Source organism: Macaca nemestrina, chromosome 1 (genome assembly GCF_043159975.1).
Source record: "Macaca nemestrina isolate mMacNem1 chromosome 1, mMacNem.hap1, whole genome shotgun sequence".
NCBI lineage: Eukaryota > Metazoa > Chordata > Mammalia > Primates > Cercopithecidae > Macaca > Macaca nemestrina.
In genome coordinates this window covers 218,015,591-218,036,214 of record NC_092125.1, presented here as the reverse complement: position 1 = coordinate 218,036,214, position 20,624 = coordinate 218,015,591, and the positions used below count along the sequence as shown (strand labels likewise).

The following is a 20,624-nucleotide window of genomic DNA, read 5'->3' as shown; positions in this document are numbered from 1 at the left end:
AAGATGACTCATACAAGCAAACAGGTATGCAAAAACATTCAAAGTTCTTTTATTCTTAAACACTGAAATTCCTTAAAGCAAATACAAATTAAATGGAGTTTTAGAAGGGTAAACAGTGATCCTAAGATAGTATCAGGAAGAAAAAACTATTTTAATAATGGCCACATGCAGTGGCTCACTCCTGTAATCCTAGCACTGTGGGAAGCCAAGGTGAGCTAATAGCTTGAGCCCAGGAGTTCAACACCATCCTTGGCAACACAGTAAAACCTTGTCTGTACAAAAAAAAAAAAAAAAAAAAAAAATTAGCCAGGCTTGGTGGCTCTGTCTCAAAAAAAAAAAAAGAGAAAAGAAAATAAATAAAATTACCGACATGATGGCTTGTGTCTCTAATCCCAGCGACTCAGGAGTCTGAGGTGGGAGGATTGTTTGAGGCCAGGAGTCCACCTGGGATCACTCCTGCCTCAACCTCCCAAGAAGCTGGGAGTCCAGAAGCACACCACCAAACCCAGCTACTTTTTTTTATTTTGTAGAGCCAGGGTTTTGCCACATCACCCAGGCTGGTCAAACTCCTGGGCTCAAGTGATCCTCCTGTCTTGGCATCCAAAAGTGCTGGAATTACAGGTGTGAGACACCATGCCCCCAGCTCATATCACTTCTTAACTAATCTCTCGCAACAGAGAGAATTAGCTGGTTTCCCACTTCCTTCCTTCTTCCTTCTTCAATCTATTCTTAATTTTGCTGTAGTATTAAACTTCATGATGCAAATCTGGGTCAAAAACTTTTGACTGGGCCAAGCACGGTGGCTCACACCTGTAATCCTACCACTTTGGGAGGCTGAGGCGGGTGGATCACCTGAGGTCAGGAGTTCGAGACCAGCCTGGCCAACATGGTGAAACCCTGTCTCTACTAAAAATACAAAAAATTAGCTGGGCGTGGTGGTGGTCACCTGTAATCCCAGCTACTAAAGAGGCTGAGGCAGGAGAACCGCTTGAACCTGGGAGGTGGAGGTTGCAGTGAGCCAAGATCACACCATTGCATTCCAGCCCAGGTGACACTGCAAGACTCCGTTGCACCAAGGAAAAAAAAACCTTTTGACTGTTTTAATGCCTATTCTTGAAAATTCAAGTTTTGTCTTGTTTTGTTTTTGATACGGAGTTTCACTCTTGTTGCTCAGGCTGGAGTACAATAGTGCGATCTCAGCTCACTGCAACCTCACTGAACACCTCCCAGGTTCAAGCGGTTCTCCTGCCTCAGCCTCCCGAGTAGCTGGGATTACAGGCTCCCGCCACCATGCCCAGCTAATTTTTCTGTTTTTAGTAGAGATGGGGTTTCACCATGTTGGCCAGGCTGGTCTTGAACTCCTGACCTCAGCTGACCTGCCTGCCTCAGCCTCCCAAAGTGTGGGGATTATAGGCATGAGCCACCGCGTCTGGCCTAATCTCACTTTTTGTGTGCCTCTCCTCACTCTGGTCTATTCCTCTCTCCTTCAGCCAAATGATCGTAATATTCTCTCTTCCCACCTCTATGATTCTTTGTTCTTGTTGCATTTTTTGTTTTGTTTTGTTTTGTTTTTGAGATGTAGTCTAGCTCTGTCGCCCAGGCTGGAGAGCAGTGGTGTGATCTTGGCTCATTGCAACCTCTACCTCCTGGGTTAAAGCAATTCTCTTGCCTCAGCCTCCTGAGTAGCTGGGATTACAAGCGCACACCACCACACCTGGCTAAGTTTTGTATTTTTAGTAGAGAGGGGTTTCACCACGTTGGTCAGGCTGGTCTCAAACTCCTGACCTCAAGCAATCCACCTGCCTCAGCCTCCCAAAGTGCTGGGATTACAGGCATGAGCCACCATCCCTAGCTTTGCCAAGGTTTAATTTGGACATATTCATAGAAGGATGTCTGGGGTGGGTGCGGTGGCTCACATCTGTAATCCCAACACTTTGGGAGGCCAAGGCGGGTGAATCACCTGAGGTCAGGAGTTCAAGACTAGCCTGGCCAACATGGTGAAACCCCGTCTCTACTAATAAATAGAAAAAATAGCCGGGTATGGTGGCAAGTGCCTGTAATAATAGCTACTTGGGAGGCTGAGGCAGGAGAATCACTTGAACCTGGGAGGTGGAGGTTGTGGTGAGCAGAGATCACGCCAATGCACTTTAGTCTGGGCAATAAGAGCGGGAAACCCTGTCTCGAAAATGATAATACATATAAACATTTCTGCAATTGGACTGTCTTTCCAAACACATGTGCACATATTTTATCTAAAATAGTTTCAGCTAAGAGTGCACACCAAACCAACTGTCCAAAGATAAAAGAACAACCAAATCATTAGGTACTCTCATGATGAAAAGAGGAAAAGGAGGAAATCTCATTCAAAATCTCCTAAGGTTCCAATGCTTATCAAATTTTAATGTGAATCTAGTTCATAGATTCAGATTTAGTAAGCCTTGGGTGGAACTTGACATTCTGCATTCTCACCTTGATGATGCCAGCACTGCCAGTTTGTGGACCTTGAGTATCAAGGTCCTAAGGAACCACTAAAATGTAGCTGATGTCAACACTAGATGAGAAAATGGAATCAACAGGTATTGGGAGTATGTGCCAGGTGCCTTATGTCATTTAATCTTTACCTCAACTCTATGAAAAACATATTATCAATCCTGTTTTATCAGATGAGGATAATTGAAGCTCAGATAAATTAACGTGCCCATGATTATACAGAACCAGATTTGAACCCAATCATATGACTCCATTTATTCTTTTTTAAGAGATAGTATAAATCAGTCATTGCAATTAACTTTAAACCACCCTCAAAAGAATAATAGGCCAGGCCGGGCACAGTGGCTCACGCCTGTAATCCTAGCACTTTGGGAGGCCAAGGTGGGCGGATCACCTGAGGTCAGGAGTTCAAAACCAGCCTGCCCAACATGGTGAAACCCCGTCTCTACCAAAAATACAAAAATTAGCTGGGCACGGTGGCAGGCATCTGTAATTTCAGCTACTTGGGAGGCTGAGGCAGGAGAATTGCTTGAACCCAGGAGGCAGAGGTTGCAGTGAGCAGAGATCATGCCACTGTACTCCAGCATGGGTAAAAGAGCGAGACTCCATCTCAAAAAAAAAAAAAAGAATAGACCAGACACAGTGGCTCATGCCTGTAGTCTCAGGCGTGAGACTGAGACTTAGGAGGCCAAGGAGGGAGGATCGCTTGAGCACTGAGGTTGAAGCTGCAGTGAGCCTCTGCACTCCAGCCTGAGGAACAGAGCATGGGCCCTATCTCCAAAAAAAAAAAAAAAAAAAAAAAAGAATAACAACGTTGCATGACATCTTGTCTTGGATATATGGATATAGACTTTCACTTTCCTCTATTAGCTCTTTCTTCAAAATGTCCTACCTTTTATTGTTATCCCCCTGCTTTGATGCTGGTCATTGTCATCCACACTTGAACTACAATAGTAGACACCTACCTAACTGTTCTAACTCTAGCCTCTTGCCTCATCAATCTAGAGATTATTCTGCAGTCTCCAGGAATTCACTAAATGTGAGCAGACCAGAAGCATGGTAAAAATAGTGTTTCAAGAGGAATTCAAAGTACTTTATAATCCCACAATTCTCCTATCAAATCTCTCGGGTGGCATATAAAGCCAGCTTCCCCACTGATAAACAAAAATATTCTGCAAAGAACATAATACATTTTAACAAGATGCTGTGATGGAATGGAACGTTTTATTTCCATTTGTCTTTTTTCTTTTCTTTTTTTTTTTTTTTGACACGGTGTTTTGCTCTTTTGCCCAGGCTGGAGTGCAGTGGCACAATCTTGGCTCACTGCAACCTCCGCCTCCCGAGTTCAAGCAATTCTCCTGCCTCAGCCTCCTGAGTAGCTGGGATTACAGGTGCGCACCATCACCCCCAGCTAATTTTTGTATTTTTAGTAGAGACAGGGTTTCACCATGTTGGCCAGGCTGGTCTCAAACTCCCAACCTCAAGCGATTTGCCCATCTCAGCCTCCCAAAGGGCTGGGATTACAGGCTAAGCCACCCTGCCCAGCGGTCATTTATTGTTTTTCTAGTGGTGGTCAGGGCAAAGGAATGCTTTCCTGCTTCTGCCTCCTAAACACTCATTTCTCTAGACCAGAGGAGAGTACCTCCTTCCATCACAAGTCATTTTCTACTCCATTCCACATTAATCATTTCCAGAAGTCTATCTATACCATTACTTACTGACACAGTTTCATACTATTTCACATTGCTATAGTTTTGTTTGTTTGTTTTTTGAGATGGAGTCTCACTGTGTTGCCAGGCTGGAGTGCAAGGGCATGATCTTGGCTCACTGCAACCTCCGCCTCCCAGGTTCAAGTGATTCTCCTGCCTCAGCCTCCTGAGTAGCTGGGACTACAGGCACGTGCCACCACACCCAGCTAATTTTTGTATTTTTAGTAGAGGCAAGGTTTCACCCTGTTGGCTAGGATGGTCTTGATCTCTTGACCTCATAATCCACCCGCCTCGGCCACCCAAAGTGCTGGGATTACAGGCGTGAGGCACCATGCCCAGCCATAGTTATGTTTTTATGTAAATTTTCTCCATAACCAGATTATACATTTTTTATTAATACCTGCACAGCTGGAACAGATTATGAATTTATGAAAGGTAGATAATGTCTTGATTATATCTTATCCCCAGGAAACCTAAAGGACAGTGATGTATGTGCACACGAAGTAAATCTTTGCTTCACAAGCTCGCCTGATCATAAAAATCACCTGGCCAAGCACGCTGGCTCACACCTGTAGTCCCAGCTACTTGTGAGGCTGAGGTATAGGATCACTTAAGCCCGGGATATCCAGGCTGCAGTAGGCCATGATTATACCACTGTGCTCCAGCCTGGGTGGCAAAGCAAGACCCTGTCTCAAGAAAACATTTTAAAAGTAAATTAAAAAAAATTTAAAATCACCTAGCAGGTAGATTTCCTGGAGATTGTTTCAGAAAAATAGGCATGAAAGCAGAAATCTTAAATCTATCAACAAGCACTACAGATCCAAATTCAGAAAACTTTTGGTAGTTTTTTTTTTTTTTTTTTTTTGAGACGGAGTTTCACTCTTGTTGCCTAGGCTAGAGTGCAATGGTGCGATCTCGGCTCACTGCAACCTCCGCCTTTCCCAGGTTCAGGCAATTCTCCTGCCTCAGACTCCTGAGGAGCTGGGATTACAGGCGCCCACCCCGCCCACCTAATTTTTTGTATTTTTTTTTTTTTTTTTTGAGACGGAGTCTGGCTCTGTCGCCCATTCTGGAGTGCAGTGGCGCGATCTCGGCTCACTGCAAGCTCCGCCTCCCGGGTTCACGCCATTCTCCTGCCTCAGCCTCCAGAGTAGCTGGGACTACAGGCGCCCGCCACCGCGCCCGGCAAATGTTTTGTATTTTGTAGTAGAGACGGGGTTTCACCGTGTTAGCCAGGATGGTCTCGATCTCCTGACCTCGTGATCCACCCGCCTCGGCCTCCCAAAGTGCTGGGATTACAGGCGTGAGCCACCGCGCCCGGCCAATTTTTTGTATTTTTAGTAGAGATGGGGTTTCACCATGTTGACCAGGCTGGTCTCAAACTCCTGACCTCAAGTGATCCACCCACCTCGGCCTCCCAAAGTGCTGGGATTATAGGCGTGAGCCACCGTGCCCGGCCAACCCTCAGTAGGACTTCTAAAACTTAACCTTATGTTCTCGTTTATGATTTTCTTATAATGCTTTATACACTTTACTGAGCAATAGGTGTAAAACATGGTTAATAAAACTTGCAGAAAAATACAAAATAGTATAGCAGGAGATCTTAAATTATAGAGCAATTGAACCCTTATTTCACAAATGAGGAAACTAAGGTCAGAAAACCTAAATCGTACAGCTAATGAGTAGCAAAAATAGAAATTGTATCTTTTGTCTTTCAGCCCAATACTTCTATTGCACCATACCAAAATTTATTTATAAAAGATCAGCAGTAAAGCATTATTTACTAATGTCCATCAAAAACAGACCAGTTGAATAAACTCTGGTACATCCTCACTGTGTAGCTGTGGAAATGAATAAGGATTACCTCTATTCCAATATGGAATGATCTCCAAAATATTTTAGGTGAAAAGACCAAGATGCTGAGCAGTGTATACAGTAGGAAAACTTTTTGTGTCAGGGAAAAAAAGAATATATGCAGATATTGGCTTATCATTGCAAAATCCAACAGTTAAAGGATAAACCAAAACCATATAAATATTAGAATGGTTCAAGCACCAACCATGAGACAACCCTTGGCAATTCCTCCTCAAAGTGCCAGCTATAAAAGTGGCAGTTGGCCGGGCGCGGTGGCTCAAGCCTGTAATCCCAGCACTTTGGGAGGCCGAGACGGGCGGATCGCGAGGTCAGGAGATCGAGACCATCCTGGCTAACACCGTGAAACCCTGTCTCTACTAAAAAATACAAAAAAAAAACTAGCCGGGCGAGGTGGCGGGCGCCTGTAGTCCCATCTGCTCAGGAGGCTGAGGCAGGAGAATGGCGTGAACCCAGGAGGCGGAGCTTGCAGTGAGCTGAGATCCGGCCACTGCACTCCAGCCCGGGCGACAGAGCAAGACTCCATCTCAAAAAAAAAAAAAAAAAAGTGGCAGTAGGCCAGAAGCGGTGGCTCACGCCTGTAATACCAACACTTTGGGAGGCCGAGGTGGGCAGATCACGGGGTCAGGAGTTTGAGACCAGCCTGACCAACATGGTAAAACACCATCTCTACTAAAAATACAAAAATTGTCTGGGAGTGGTGGTGCGTGCCTGTAATCCCAGCAACTCAGGAAGCTGACACAGAAGAATCTCTTGAACCTAGGAGGTGGGGAGACAGAAGCTGCAGTGAGCCAAGATTGTACTCCTGCACTCCAGCCTGGGCAACAGAGCAAGACTCCGTCTCAAAAAAAAAAAAAAAAAAAAAAGAAAGTGGCAGTAAATTTGAGGGGTGGTCCCTACTATAGGTTATTCTTAAAAGTTCTGGGCCTGGTGTGGTGGCTCACGCCTGTAATCCCAGCACTTTGGGAGGCCGAGGCAGGTGGATCACCTGAAGTCAGGAATTCAAGACCAGCCTGACCAACACGGAGAAAACCTCGTCTCCACTAAAAATACAAAATTAGCCGGGCATGGTGGCATGTGCCTGTAATCCCAGCTACTTGGGAGGCTGAGGCAGGAGAATCCCTTGAACCTGGGAGGCGGAGGTTGCAAAGAGCCAAGATCACGTCATTGCACTCCAGCCTGGGCAACAAGAGCGAAATTCCGTCTAAAAAAAAAAAAAAAGGTTCTGGGCCAGGTGCAGTGGCTCACGTCTGTAATCCCAGCACTTTGGGAGTCTGAGGTGGGTGGATCGCCTGAGCCCAGGAGTTCGCGACCACCCTGGACAAAATGGCAAAACCCTAACTTTACAACCCAGGCACGGTGGGTCACGCCTATAATCCCAGTATTTTAGGAGGCCAAGGCGGGTGGATCACCTGAGGTCGGGAGTTCCAGAACAGCCTGACCAACGTGGTGAAACCCCATCTCTACTAAAAAACACAAAAATTAGCTGGGCATGGTGGCAGGTGCCTGTAGTCCCAGCTACTCAGGAGGCTGAGACAGGAAAATCGCTTGAACCGGGGAGGCAGAGGTTGCAGTGAGCCGAGATGGCACCATTGCACTCCAGCCTGGGTGACAGAGCAAGACACCGTCTCAAAAAAAAAAAAAAAAGACTTGCCTATAAGTCATAGGCTGTATTATAAGCTTAATGCTGGACAATTTTTAAATGACTTCTCTGTAAGTCATATCTTTGTACATGTAGCAAGCTGTCACATTATAGAAAAATGAACACATTGCCTTCACTTTTCCATCAACTGCAACCTTAGAGAACTCATTTTCAGTTAAGATACAGATTCCCTATGTTCAATAATACAGTGCCACATAAAAATTCCACTCAATCCAAAAATTCGAAGTTTTTGCAATATAGGCAACAACATGCTAAATTAATTGTAAAACAACTACAGCACTAAGGTGAATAACTTGTACTGGGATATAGAAGTTCAGTATCAAAGCTACTAGCAACACCAATCCACAAAGATTCTATAAAAGTTTAGTGTAATTTGCCGGGCATGGTGGCTCACGCCTGTAATCCCAGCACTTTGGGAGGCCGAGGTGGATGGATCACATGGTCAGGAGTTCAAGACCAGCCTGGCCAATATGGTGAAACCCTGTCTCTACTAAAAAAAACTACAAAAATTAGCCAGGCGTGGGGCAGGCGCCTGTACTCCCAGCTACTTGGGAGGCTGAGGCAGAAGAATCACTTGAACCCAGGAGGTGGAGGTTGCAGTGAGCAGAGATTGCACCACTGCACTCCAGCCTGGGCGATAGAACAAGACTCGGTCTCAAAACAAAATCAAAAACAAAAAAAACATGGAAAAAAAAAAGTTTGGTGTAATTCTCACTTAAGCGGTCACCTTCCATCAAAAAGGAATTAAGATCTTATTTATTGTTGGGAAAAAGGAGACAGTACTAACAACCACCTATAATCAACATTGTAAGGAATAACAATTAAATATTTGCTGTATTAATTGTCATTAAATTAAAAACACAGTACCTCTTGTACTAGTTTACAAAACAAAAACAAAAAAGCACCATCACTCTAAAGTTGTCACCACTTAGTAATCTGAGATATTTTAATTGCAGCTGCGGTATTTGTTTGTTGCCTGTGTGTATGACTCATATAGAAAGGTTTTCCCAACATGGCTGGATTTTTGAGAATGCAGAAGCCATAACTGGGGCATACTGTGTGGGAAGTATCATGACAGTGAATGAATAAAAGGGGAAAAGAACTCATGACATAATTTTTTTTAAGTTTTTATAAAAAGCAAGTCACTCACTAAAGGCAGGCTCTGCAGAATAAAAGGAAAGGCTGGGGAAAAGCCATCCCTGCTCTGAGAAGCCTTCCTTGACTCTCTTGGTTGGATTCAGTGCACTTCTTAGACTACATAGCACTTAACGGGTTTCCTTGTCTGGCTCCCCAGCCATACTGTATGCAACTTCAGACCAAAAGCTGTCTTAAATTAGTACCTACTTCCCAAAATGCCTGCCATATGGAGGGCCCTCAGTAGGTGGTTCATAAATAGGAATAATCAATTTTATATTTACATTTTATTTTACATTTCACTTTCAAAACACTATCTGTTTTGATCCACGCTAGCAATCATGGGAAGGGCTTTATTTAATCAAATGGCTTTTGATTTTATAAAGAATTAATTCAGGGCTGGGCACAGTGTCTCACGTCTGCAATCCCAGCACTATGGGAGGCTGAAGCAGGTGGATCGCCTGAGGTCAGGAGTTCGAGACCAGCCTGGCCAATGTAGTGAAACCCTGTCTCTACTAAAAATACAAAAAATTAGCTGGGCATGGTGGCGGGCATCTGCAATCCCAGCTACTCAGGAGGCTGAGGCAAAAGAATCACTTGAACCTGGGAGGTGGAGGTTGCAGTGAGCAACATCATTGCACTCCAGCCTGGGAAACAAGAGCAAAACTACATCTCAAAAAGAGTTAATTCAATGACTAAAACAATCCTGAAATGACAAAGATAATTATATATTTGTTCATCTTTGAGATAGCTTCTCCTTGGGACCTCAGTATTCTCATAAAATTCAGATGTTTTGCTAGCATTTTCTTTGCTTGCTCTCCATAATAGGTAGGACTCACCCTGCTCTGAATCTTACTAAGGGTTTAAACTACATAAAGCTATTATTAAAGACCCTTCTAGAAATCACACAAAAAGAAGCATCCTAAGTTATTTTTTTCTGATCCTGTTCTTTTTGTAACTAAGGTAAGGAATTGCAAAAGTCAAAATCTGGAGAGCAAGTGATGTCATGGATGTCATGAAGTTGCATCAATACCTGATGATGATTTAGCATAACAGTGCAACATATTATGCCAAGAAGCATGATGAGCCACCAGGATGTTTTACTGCATTAATTTCATGACTCTTTATTAGCAAATTGATATGCAAAGTAACTCTCCAATTTTCTACCGCAGAGAAGCTGCTGGTTCAGATTTACATCTTTACAAAGACACTAAGAAAATCAACAAATTTCTATGGAAAAGTCTTTGATTTAAAAATAGAAGAGGTGGCTGGGCGCAGTGGCTCAAGCCTGGGGTGGGGCAGGGTATCGCTTGACACCAGAAGTTTGAGATCAGCCTGGGCAACATGGTGAAACCCCATCTCTACGAAAATTTAAAAAAAAAAAATTAGCGGGCGTGGTGGCGCACGCCTGTAATCCCAGCTTCTCAGGAGGCTGAAGCAGGAGAATGGCTAAACCCAGGGGACGGAGATTGCAGCGAGCCGAGATTGTGCCACTGCACTCCAGCCTGGGTGACAGACAGAGTGAGAGACAACCAAAAAAAAAAAAAAAAAAAAAGAGAGAGAAAATGGTCAAATAATAACCTAAAACAATTGTCATTTTAACAGTGAAAAGCTTTTTAAGATATGCCACATGCCTATGGATCAATGTAGATTGAATCATGTATTTATATTGGCTTGTCAAAAGCAAACAGTTACTGGGTATAAAATGACAACATACAATAGAAAAGACATCCAATCAGATTACACATATGAATACACTGAAAGTTAGCAATTTAACACAGCATCACTAATGGCCGTAAGAGCTACAGACTTAATTCTAAATGTTCAATTCTAAATGACGGTACTTCCTCCAAATTTTCCTTGTCTCTTTAAATCCATGATGTCATCATTCTTAAGTACAAGTAAAGCCAATTTGTTACAAAAGGTATTTTCGTGTGTCCAAGCAAAAGCAAATGCCTCAACAATTTCCCATGCAAGTGCAATGAAGTCATCATTCCTCAAGGAAGAGACCACAAGGCTTCAAACCGACTTCCCTACATGACAGAAACACAATCGAAGTCTCCCAATTAGCATTTAAACAACAACAAAAGTTGTTCTCAAAAAGGAACAATATAGTTACAATGTCGCTGCCAGCAAGTATGAACTGGTAATGTATCAGAATTTTCATCTAGATCGATCAGAATCCCACCATAGAAAAATTCAAAGACGCTGGCAATTAAGAAATGAAGCTTTTATTTTCCTAATAGAAGTCGGGAGATTTAACAGACAAAACAATTGATTATTCTGAATCTTAACAATCCGAAGCTTTCAAACGAACTCAGCGCTGAAGTTACTCTGCAGCGACCATCAAGATCTCACAATCGTTTCCTCTTCGCTTACAAATTCGTTCCCACCCTCCACCGTTCCCTTTGCACACACAATTCTCGCCAAGAGAAGCCTTCCACATTCACAGCATGGATTGCTGTCTCAAGCAAGGAAATCCGCAGTTCCCATTCCTCTAGGGGAACATGCAGCAAGCTACGGGATAGGAAAGGCCTTTTGTGTTTTATTTAACGTAAACCAATTCCAAAATTATCCCTTTGCAGCTGCAGGTTCAGAGATGCTGGCCCCTAGCCGCAGCCCCAATTTTGATGCGCACCCGACCCCCGGCTCCCCTCTCGCATAGGAGTGAAAGGTTCGGAGGAGGAATGAAAGGATTATCTGACACCCTAAAGCCATCCTTGCCCGGGCCACAGACCCCTTCACTGCCTGGGTGAGGGGACGAGAACCACCCTGCTGAGGAGAGGGGGTGGGTTCGCTCCCGACCAAAAGGCTGGCTGGAAAGGACCTCTCCTCCTCGCCTCACTCGAGGACGGCGATAGCAAGGCACCCTACCCAACCAGGACCGACCCCCGCGCAGGATACGGGGCCTGCGCCAGACCCCGGGCGCCCGCTGCCCCTTGCCAGTCCCGGGCATAAAGGGCATGAGGCGCCGGCTCCCCACCGCGGCCCGGGGAGGAGAGGCCTCACCTGGCCCAGCCCGCTCCACGCTCTCGGGTTCGCTCCGCTGGCGAAGGTAATGAGGGAGCCAGGGACAGGGCCAGAGCAGAGGCGCTCTGCGTCAGGCCGCGATAGCGGTGCTCGGGGCTCCTCACAGCTGGCGGGACCCCGAGCCGCCCGGAGCCGCCATCTTCCTCCACTCAAACGCCGCCGCCGCCGCCGCAGCTGCTGCTGCTCAGGCCGGGAGAAGACAGCGCAGAGCGCGCATGCGCCGGGGCGGGCGCGGAGGACGCGCGCGCACTCACGTCAGCGCGGCGGCCTGTCGCGGGGCGGCCAGGCGGCGGCGCCATATTGAGAAGGGCCGTGGTCACAGACTGAGGTTCTCTGGAAGGTGGAAGGCGGTCGGGGTAGCCAGGCTTCCGCACCCGCCTTCGCCGCGTCTCTAGCGTCGCCTCATAGCCGCACCCACCCTCCGCTGAACTGTCTGGGGCAACTGGGTGGTTTTTCCAGTGGTTTGAGACTAACGTTTAGCCAGGAATTAACTCACTTCTACCCCGAGGGCCCGATGAGCACAGAGGGCTGTGGCCGATGTAAGTGCCCATGGATATTGCCAAGGGGAGGGAAACTCTGCCTGAGGTGTGCAAGAGAAGCCTCCCTTAAATGTAGCCTCATAGCAACCACTGTGTGAGTTCTTACTAGCTCCGCTTTTAAGATGAGGAAACTGAGGCACAGAAAACGATCAGTTATTTGACCAGAGTCACACACCTAGCAGTGAAGGTGGGCGGTGCGGGAAAGAGGATTTAAACTCAGGCATGTCTGGTTCCCAAGCTCCTTTACTTCCTACTGGCTATCACCAGGGGATAGGATCCAGCAAAGTCCCCCTTCTCAAGGGAGCAAGCTGGTGTGTAGGTGAGAACCTTCATGAGCCCAGCCCTACAGCATATGGTCTAAGGAAATGCCAGATAGAGAGTCGAAGGCTTCCATCTAAACTCTGTAAGCCAAAAAAAAAAAAAAAAAAATCTAAGGCCCCCCCCCCGCAAAACCATCCGAATGGACTTCCTCCTAGGCCAGGGCAGTCTAAAATGTAACCAACCTGAGACTGGTTCAGGCCATGACAGGAAGCGGGACATAAGACATGCCTCATTACACCCTCCAGCATTGACATCAACACAACAGACCTTAAGACTGTTAAGAAACATTTACAATCTATTCTCTCTGGAGCCTGCCTGCCACCTGGAGGTTTCACATGCATGATGAAACTTTAGTGTCCACAACCCTTATCATAACCCAGACATTCATTTCTATTGATAATAAGGTTTTTTTTTTTGAGACAGGGTCTGGCTCTGTTGCCCAAGCTGGAGTCTAGTGATGAGTTCTTGGTTCGCTGCAACCTCTGCCTTTCGGGCTCAAGCTGTCCTCCTACCTTAGCTTCCTGAGTAGCTGGGACTACAGGCGGGCACCACCATGCCTGGCAAATTTTTCCATTTTGTTGTAGACACAGGGTTCACCATGTTGCCCATGCTCGTCTCAAACTCCTGAGCTCAAGCAATCCACTTGCCTCGGCCTCCCAAAGTGCTGGGATTACAGGCGTGTGGCACCGCACCAGGCCTATTGATAACTCTTTCAACTCATTGCCAATCAGACAGTTTTTAAATCTGCCTATAACGTGAAAGCCCCCACTTCAAGTTTCCAGTCTTTCTGCACCAAACTAATGTAGTTTTTATTTATTTATTTATTTACTTATTTTTATTTATTTATGTTTTTTTTTTTTTGAAACAGAGTCTTGCTCTGTCACCCAAACTAGAGTGCGGTGGCACCAACTCGACTCACTGCAACCTCCGCCTCCTGGGTTCAACCAATTTGCTATTTGCCATATGTAGTTTTTGTTTTTTTTGAAATGGAGTTTTGCTCTGTCGCCCAGGCTAGAGTGCAGTGGCGTGATCTCTGCTCACTGCAAGCCCCGCCTCCTGGGTTCACGCCATTCTCCTGCCTCAGCCTCCAGAGTAGCTGGGACTACAGGCGTCTGCCACCACGCCTGACTAATTTTTTGTATTTTTAGTAGAGACAGAGTTTCACTATGTTGGCCAGGCTGGTCACCAACTCCTGACTTCAGGTGATCCGCCCACCTCGGCCTCCCAAAGTGCTGGGATTACAGGGGTGAGCCACAACGCCTGGCCTTATTTTTATTTTTTTTATTTCTTTCTTTTCTTTTTTTTTTTCTGAGACAGAGTCTCACTCTGTCACCCAGGCTAGTGCAGTGACATGATCTCGGCTCACTGCAACCTCCACCTCCCAGGTTCAAGCAATTCTCCTGCATCAGCCTCCTGAGTAGCTGGGACTACGGGTACGCATCACCATGCCTGGCTAACTTTTTGTATTTTTAGTAGAGACGAGGTTTCACCATGCCGGCCAGGCCTATCTTGAACTCCTGACCTCGTGCTCCACCTGCCTCAGCCTCCGAAAGTGCTGGGATTACAGGTGTGAGCCACCGCACCAGATCTAATTTTTGTATTTTTAGTAGGGGCAGGGTTTCACCATGTTGGCCAAGTTGGTCTCGAACTCTTAACCTTAGGTGATCCGCCTGCGTTGGCCTCCCAAAGTGCCGGGATTACAGGGGTGAGCCACCACGCCCAGCCTGCACATTTTCAATATTGGTAAGTTGCCATTTACGTATCACAACTATCTATATAGCTTCAGCTTGTGCATCAGATACAAAGTTATGATGGGCTTTGAGCTTGTATTCTGATTAGCATCAGTGTTTTATGTGGTGTACCGAAAGCACCTGAAGTTTTGAGTGCAGGTTTAACATACAGGCCCCAGAAGTCAGACACAGTGGCTCATGCCTGCAATCTCAACACTGGCAGGCCAAGGTGAGCAGATTGCTTGAGCCCAGGAGTTCCCTCCTGGGCAACATAGGGAGACCCCACCTCTTAAAAAAAAAAAAAAAAAATGCAGCCGGGTGCGGTGGCTCACCAGCACCTGATAATCTGGTAATCCCAGCACCTTGGAAGGCCGAGGCGGGCAGATCACCTGAGGTTGGGAGTTCGAGACCAACCTGACCAACATGGAGAAACTCCGTTTCTACTAAAAATACAAAATTAGCTGGGTGTGGTGGCACATGCCTGTAATCCCAGCTACTCGGGAGGCTGAGGCAGGAGAATCGCTTGAACACACGAGGCGGAGGTTGTGGTGAGCCGAGATCATGTCATTGCACTCTAGCCTGGGCAACAAAAGCAAAAATCTGTCAAAAAAAAAAAAAAAAAAAAAGCCAGGTGCAGTGGCTCATGGCTGTAATCCTAGCACTTTGGGAGGCCAAGGCAGGCAGATCACGAGGTCAGGAGTTTGAGACCAGCCTGGCCAGTATGGTGAATCCCATCTCTATTAAAAATACAAAAATTAGCCAGGCGTGGTGGCACGTGCCTGTAGTCCCAGCTGCTCAGGAGGCTGAGGCAGAAGAATTGCTTGAACCTGGGAAGCAGAGGTTGCAGTGAGCTGAGATCACGCCACTGCACTCCAGCCTGGGCGACAGAGCAAGACAAGACACCGTCTCAAAAAAAAAAAGTGGACTCTGTCTCAGGAAAAAAAAAAGAAAATCACCTAAGGTCAGGAGTCCGAGACCAGCCTGGCCAACATGGAGAAACTGTCTCCACTAATAATACAAAAATTAGGGCCAGGCGCGGTGGCTCGTACCAGTAATCCCAGCACTTTGGGAGGCCGAGACGGGTGGATCACCTGAGGTTGGGAGTTTGAGACCAGCCTGGCCAGCATGGTGATACTCCGTCTCTACTAAAAATACAAAAATTAGCCAGGCTTGGTGGCAAGCGCCTGTAATCCCAGCTACTTGGGAAGCTGAGGCAGGAGAATCTCTTGAACCCGGGAGGCGGAGGTTGTAGTGAGCCGAGATCCCACCATTGCACTCCAGCCTGGGCAAAAGAGCGAGATTCTGTCTAAAAAAAAAAAAAAAAGAGGCCGGGCGCGGTGGCTCAAGCCTGTAATCCCAGCACTTTGGGAGGCCGAGGCGGGCGGATCACAAGGTCAGGAGATCGAGACCACAGTGAAACCCCGTCTCTACTAAAAATACAAAAAATTAGCCGGGCGCGGTGGCGGGCGCCTGTAGTCCCAGCTACTCAGGAGGCTGAGGCAGGAGAATGGCGGGAACCTGGGAGGCGGAGCTTGCAGTGAGCCGAGATCGCGCCACTGCACTCCAGCCTGGGCAACAGCGTGAGACTCCGTCTCAAAAAAAAAAAAAAGAAAAGAAAAAAAAAATTAGACGGGTGTCGTGGCGCAGGCCTCTAATCTCAGCTACTCAGAAGGCTGAGGCAGTAGAATTGCTTGAATCTGGGAGGCGGAGGATGCAGTGAGCTGAGATCACGCCATTGCACTCCAGCCTGGGTGATGAGAGAAACTCCGTCTCCAAAAAAAATAAATAAGCAAAAAGCAAAAACTTAGCTGGGTGTGGAGGCACACACCTATAGTCCCAGCTACTCAGTACTCAGGAGACTGAAGCAGGAGGATCGCTTGTGCCTGGAAGGTGGAGGTTGCGATGAGCCATGATTGTGCCACTGTACTCCAGCCTGGTGACCGAGTGAGACCAGAAAGAGTGAGTGTGAGAGAGACAGAGAGAGAGAGAGAGAGACTCATGCTTTAGGGCCTCTGACAATACGTGTATGCCACGGCCTCAACCGCTTTTTTTTTTTTTTTTTTTTGAGATGGAGTCTCGCTCTGTCTCCCAGGCTGGAGTGCAGTGGCGCAATCGCCGCTAACTGCAAGCTCCACCACCTCCCGGGTTAACGCCATTCTCCTGCCTCAGCCTCCCTAGAAGCTGGGACTACAGGCGCCCACCACCACGCCTGGCTAATTTTTTTGTATTTTCAGTAGAGATGGGATTTCACCATGTTCGCCAGGATGGTCTCAATCTCCTTGATCTCATGATCCGCCCGCCTCGGCCTCCCAAAGTGCTGGGATTACAGGCGTGAGCCACCGCACTCCACCTTTTTTTTTTTTTTTGAGACAAAGTCTTGCCCTATCGGTCAGGCTGGAGTACAATGGCATGATCTCGGGTCACTGCAACCTCTGCCTCTTGGGTTCAAGCGATTCTCCTGCCTCAGCCTCCCGAGTAGCTAGGACTACAGGCGCGTGCCACCACGACCAGCTAAGTTTTGAATTTTTAGTAGAGAAGGGGTTTCACCATGTTGGCCACGATGGTCTCGATCTCTTGACCTCGTCTTCTGCCTGCCTCGGCCTCCCAAAGTGCTGGGATTACAGGCGTGAGTTACTGTGCCAGGCCGCCACTGCCTCAACTTTTTGGGTTTATCCCTGGAAGAAGAAACTGCCATTACTTTTTCAATTTTAGAGCTAATTTGGTTCCATCCCTGATTTTACAGATGAGGAATCAGACTGAGAAGAGACTTGCCCAAGGTCACAAGGGGTCTATGTGATTAACGAAGACTGACCTCCTGGTTACCCATTTTATGGAACAAAAACTATTTCATTTGCAGCATTCTCAGATGATTTCCAAGATCTCTATCTTTCTTGTCTCCTTGAAAATTCAGTCTCAGAAATGCCCAACCAATGCCTTTGTTAAGGGTCGTTGCCCAATATGGCAAAATTGTAAGAAACCACCTCCCTCTGCTGGTAATAAGGCATAACGACAAAGCTTAAATATAGGAGTCACTTGCATTTAGGAAAAACTATTGCTCCAGAACGAGGTTATGTCTGACAGTTTCAACCACTTTGCTGTTGGCAAGACTCAGTCAGGATAATTTACTTCAAAGAATGGGTTCACAGGAGAATGTATTCCAAGTAAATATAGTCTCAGAGAGTGAACAAGACAAAATCCATGAAATTGGTTAACTCAGCAGAATTACTGAGTTTTTGTGGTTTTTTATTGTTTTGTTTTGTTTTTTGTTTTTTGAGATGGAATATCGCTCTGTCACCGGGGCCAGAGTGCAATGGCATGATCTTCGCTCACTGCAACCTCCAACTACCAGGTTCAAGCGATTCTACTGCCTCTGCCTCCTGAGTAGCTGGGATTACAGGCATGCGCCACCACACCTGGCTAATTTTTGTATTTTTAGTAGAGATGGGGTTTCACCATGTTGGTCAGGCTGGTGTCGAACTCCTGACCTCGTGATCTCCCCGCCTTGGCCTCCCAAAGTGCTGGGATTACAGGCATGAACCACTGTGTCCGGCCCAGAATTACTTGAGTTTCAGACTTAGAGACTTAAAGCTGCTGGTGAAATATCCATGTGGAGATGGCAATAAGAAGCCTAGCTATAAAAATCGGAATCAGAAACACCAGGTCAGTTCTCAGTTAGAAGTCAACTTTGGCAGTCTTCAGCATACAGTGGATGGCTTATACCATGAGCATCTAGGTGAGAACAGTGGACTGAGGACAGACCCTGGAAATGAACAATATTTCAGAGTCAGGAAGTCGTCAAACCAGAGAATTAGTAAGCGTGTCACTTAAACTTCTAAATAAAGACCAGTAACATTTAACACATGGTTGCAGTTTATGATAATAATCATTAAGAATGCCAATAACAGGCCGGGCAGGGTGGTTCACGCCTGTAATCCCAACACTTTGGGAGATTGAGGTGGGCAAATCATCTGAGGTTAGGGGTTCCAGAGCAACCTGGCCAACATGGTGGTACCTGGTCTGTACTAAAAATACAAAAATTAGCTGGGCATGGTGGCAAGCACCTACAGTCTCGGCTACTTGGAAGGTTGAGGCAGGAGAATCACATGAACCCAGGAGGCAGAGGCTGCAATGAGCCAAGATTGTGCCACTGCACTCCAGCTTGGGCGACAGTGAGAGTCTGTCTGGAAAAAAAAAAAAAAAAAATACAAATTGCGAAATTTCCAACAGGAAGATTTTACTTCAGAAAGATTAATGGCATACTAAAAATATAAGAAAAAACACATTCCAAGTCAGATAACTTGGTTATAACAGCCAAATGCAACACTACTGAATGACATGTGTTTAAAACTGAGAGAAAAACAGGAACATGTCAGTAAGAATATAAACACATGGTGTTTGCTTATCTCCCCACCTTTTTATTTTTTTATTTTTTGAGACGGAGTCTCACTCTGTCGCCCAGGCTGGAGAGCAATGGCACAATCTTGGCTCACTGGAACTGCCACCTCCTGGGTTCAAGCAACTCTCCTGCCTCAGCTTCCCAAGTAGCTGGGATTACAGGTGCCCGCCACCACATCCAGCTAATTTTTGTATCTTTGGTAGAGATGGGGTTTCACCATGTTGACCAGGCTGGTCTTGAACTCCTGACCTCAAGTGACTCGCCCACCTCGTCCTCCCAATGTGTTGGGATTATAGGCGTGAGCCACCACGCCTGGCATCTCCTTGCCCTTATATTTTAAGAAAGAAAGGATGATTACAGAAGTCACAGTTACAGATCTTCCTCGGGCAGACGAGACACTCCCATAATGATAATAGCTAACCCTTATGACTCTTGTTCTAGGCATTTCAGCATAGTAACTGGTTAAATTCTTACAATCTACTTTCGAAGTAGCTATCTCTAATGTATACACTTGGGGAAACTGAGACATAGAATCCTTATGTAACTTGCGTAAGATCACACACCTTTTTTTTTTTCAGTAGAGATGGGCTTTTGCCTTGTTGCCCAGGCTGGTCTCAAACTGCAGGGCTCAAGTGATCCACCCGCCTCACCCTTCCAAAGTGCTGGGATTATAGGCATAAGCCACTGCACCCGGCCACATAAGTAACTTTTTTTGAGATGGAGTTTCGCTCTTGTTATCCAGGCTGGAGTGCAATGACGTGCTCTCGGCTCACCGCAACCTTCGCCTCCCAGGTTCAAGCGATTTTCCTGCCTCAGCCTCCCGAGTAGCTGGGATTACAGGCATGTGCCACCATGCCTGGCTAATTTTTTTTTTTTCTTTTTCTTTTTTGAGATGGAGTCTCGCTCTGTCGCCCGGGCTGGAGTGCAGTGGCCGGATCTCAGCTCACTGCAAGCTCCGCCTTCCGGGTTTAGGCCATTCTCCTGCCTCAGCCTCCGGAGTAGCTGGGACTACAGGCGCCCGCCACATTGCCCGGCTAGTTTTTTGTATTTTTTAGTAGAGACAGGGTTTCACCGTGTTAGCCAGGATGGTCTCCATCTCCCGACCTCGTGACTAATTTTGTATTTTAAGTAGAGACGGGGTTTCTCCATGTTGGTCAGGCTGGTCTCGAACCCCTGACCTCAGGTGATCTGCCCGCCTCTGCCTCCCAAAGTGGGATTATAGGCGTGAGCCACTACGCCCGGCCTCACATAAATAATTTCTTTTTTTTTTTTTTTGAGACGTAATCTCCCTCTGTCCCCCAGGCTGGAGTGCAGTGGTGTGATCTCAGCTCACTGCAAGCTCCGCCTCCCAGGTTCACGGCGTTCTCCTGCCTCAGCCTCCTGAGTAGTTGGGACTACAGGCGCCCGCCACCGCGCCCGGCAAATTTTTTGTATTTTTATTAGAGACAGGGTTTCACCGTGGTCTCGATCTCCTGACCTTGTGATCTGCCTGCCTGGGCCTCCCAAAGTGCTGGGATTACAAGCGTGAGCCACCGCGCCCGGCCTTTTTTTTTTTTTTTTTTTTTTTTTTTTTTTTTTTTTTGAGACAGAGCCTCACTCTGTTGGTCAGGCTGGAGTGCAATGGCATGATCTCGGCTCACTGCACCCTCTGCCTCCCTGGCTCAAGCGATTCTCCTGCCTCAGCCTCCCGAGTAGCTGGGGTAACAGGCGTGTGCCACCACCCCGTGTTTTTAGTAGAGA

The 20,624-nt window shown here is 46.6% G+C and overlaps 1 protein-coding gene and 1 long non-coding RNA gene across 2 annotated transcripts in view; one reads left to right on the top strand and one right to left on the bottom strand.

Moving 5' to 3' along the window:
• Positions 1 to 12,106, bottom strand: part of LOC105473230 (F-box protein 42) — a 103,487-nt gene extending 91,381 nt beyond the window's left edge. The window contains exon 1 of the mRNA XM_011726925.2: positions 11,878 to 12,106. The gene's annotated coding sequence lies outside the window, so the exon portion shown is untranslated. The remainder of the gene's footprint in view (positions 1 to 11,877) is intronic.
• A 102-nt stretch (positions 12,107 to 12,208) lies between these two features.
• On the top strand, positions 12,209 to 17,710 carry LOC139356927 (uncharacterized). Its single transcript, XR_011609469.1, has 3 exons — positions 12,209 to 12,437; positions 14,420 to 14,501; positions 17,232 to 17,710. It is a non-coding gene; the product is annotated as an uncharacterized lncRNA (long non-coding RNA).
• The last annotated feature ends 2,914 nt before the right edge of the window (positions 17,711 to 20,624 follow it).